Source organism: Onychomys torridus, chromosome 7, assembly GCF_903995425.1.
Source record: "Onychomys torridus chromosome 7, mOncTor1.1, whole genome shotgun sequence".
Lineage (NCBI taxonomy): Eukaryota > Metazoa > Chordata > Mammalia > Rodentia > Cricetidae > Onychomys > Onychomys torridus.
This window is the reverse complement of record NC_050449.1, coordinates 39885045-39887422: the sequence shown is the minus strand read 5'-3', so window position 1 is coordinate 39887422 and position 2378 is coordinate 39885045. Positions and strand designations below refer to the sequence as shown.

Sequence of the window (2378 nt, the reverse complement as noted above, 5' to 3'; positions counted from 1 at the left end):
TGGATCTCTAGAAACCCAGGGAAATCCCAGTTGAGTGTGGTGACTCACCTGTAATTCCAGCTTTAGATGGCAGACACCACAATCCCTGAGCAAGCCAGCTAGCCAGACTAGCCTTATTGATGAGCTCTGGATTTGATTGAGAGACCTGCCTCAGTGAATAAGGTGGAAGAGCTACAGGAGAATGACTCTCAACATCAACCTCAGGCCTCCGCATGCCCAGCATAGAGGTGCACAGGCACCTACACACATGTGCAAGAAACATGTGTGTACACACACGCACACCCTTCACACACACATGAAAATGGGAAGTGGAGGTTAAAAGCACATGCCCTGGCAGAATTCCGTCCTGTGTGTCTGTTCTGAGGAGTAGTGGGCTGTTTTCTCCGTCCAACTTTATGCCAAAGTGCAAACCTCCACCTCATGGAAGACCCGATGGACATGAGCCCTCTTCGGCCTCAGAACGACCCTTTGGTCATGAACCAAAGGCTGACAATGGTTATAGGTGGACAATAACAAGAACGAGCTCCAGTTAGGGGCAGGGGCAAAGACGAATTATACATCGTAGGGGCAAAAGTAATGAACTATGGAGGTGGTCCAATTAAAGAAACACCAGCCACTGTGAAAATGTCTGTACAACCAAAAGGTGCCCCTGGAGGCTGTGAGATTACACCAGCTGGGGTCTTAAGGTTAAAGTGTGGTTCAGGGCCTGTGCACACTCGTGGACAGCAACTAGCAGCTGTGGAAGAAGATGCAGAGTCTAAAGAGGAGATGAGGAGGATGTCCCAAAATCAATCTGCTCCTAGAGGTGGTAACAAGATTCTGCAGAAAAAGGTAAAACTTGACAAAGATGCTGAGGATGATGGAGATGCTGAGGATGATGAAGATGAGGAGGAGACTGAAGAAATCTGTACAAGATACCTCAGATAGTCACAAAAATTAAATCAAAATGGAAAATACTTAAAATTTAAAAAAATAAAATAAAAATAATAAAAATTAAAAAAAAAAAAAACAAACTTCTATAACACCAAAAGGACCTAGTTCTGTAGAAGACATTAAGGTGAAAATACAAGCAAGTATTGAGAAGGGTGCTTCTCTTCCCAAAGTGGAAGCCAAGTTCATTAATTATGTGAGGAATTGCTTTTGGATGACTGACCAGGAGGCTATTCAAGATCTCTGGCAGTGGAGAAAGTCTCTTTAAGAAAATGGTTTAAACAGTCTGAAATACTCTGTCTTGCTTCATTTCTGTCACAGCTGATATCTGACTGTCCTTTTTATAATGCAAAGTGAGAACTTCCTCTACTGTGTTTGATAAATGTTGTCCAGGCTCCATTGCCAAGAATGTGTTGTCTAAAATGCCTGTTTAGTTCTCAAGGACGGAACTTCCACCCTTTACTCGGTTTTAACTATTATGGAATGTTACCATAGGACATAGCAACAGTGGTGGTCAGATGTGGGGATGGTAGGGAAATAGACATGCAAAATAAACTCCATATTTTAATAAAGCTTTTTAAAAGCTATTCATGTGTCGTTACAGAAGCTAGAAGAATGGGATGCTGAGAGACAACACTCAACTAGACATTCTTTACAGAGCAGCCGTATGGGGAAATGAGGACATGCCTACGACAGACCCCAGACCACACTCAGAGACTGACTGGTTAGAGAGCTTCAGAGGGATGATGAGAGAATCCTGGGTGATGGGGGGGCGTGGAGGGGAAGGGATGACAGAACAATAGAAAGTTCAGGAATGCTGGGATAGAAGTATGATAAATCATACTTCATGCTTGAAGAAAAACTTCCAGCAACATATTCAAGTTCTCCAAAATGCAGAGTTCATCAAGCATTTACAGAATTGCTAACACCACTTTCCAGAAGATTCCCCCAGCTCCCTTCACAATGCCTGTATCATCCTGACAACAAGATTAAACATGAACGAGGTGGTACAGAAAAGGGAAGCTTGAGCTCAGAGTGTCTCATGAACTTAGCTAAAAAATATTATTTTAAAAAGCAAACTGAATTCAATATGTATACAAGGAATCATACATCAGAACCAAGTGAGCTTTATTCTAAATATTTCAGGATAGCTACTTCAAAATCTAAAAAATCAATCAGTATAGTTCATGATGTCAATTAACTAAGGAAGAAGAAGCATTGGGTTGAGAATGTACATCAGTTAATAGAGTGCTTGCCCAAGATGCACCAGAGGGGGAATGCCTCGCACTGAACTAGCCAGGTGCAGTAGTAGTACATGTCTGCAACCCCAGCACTGAGAAGGTATAAGCAGAAAGATCAAAAGTTCAAAGCCACCATCTGCTACATAGAAAACCTGGACTACATGAAACCCTGTCTCAAAAATAAAATAAAATAATGAGAGAAATCAG

General features: G+C 42.0%; 1 pseudogene; it reads left to right on the top strand.

Annotated features, from left to right (window-relative positions):
• The first annotated feature begins 420 nt into the window (after window positions 1-420).
• On the top strand, window positions 421-1198 carry LOC118587973 (annotated as a pseudogene).
• Window positions 1199-2378: the final 1180 nt, after the last annotated feature.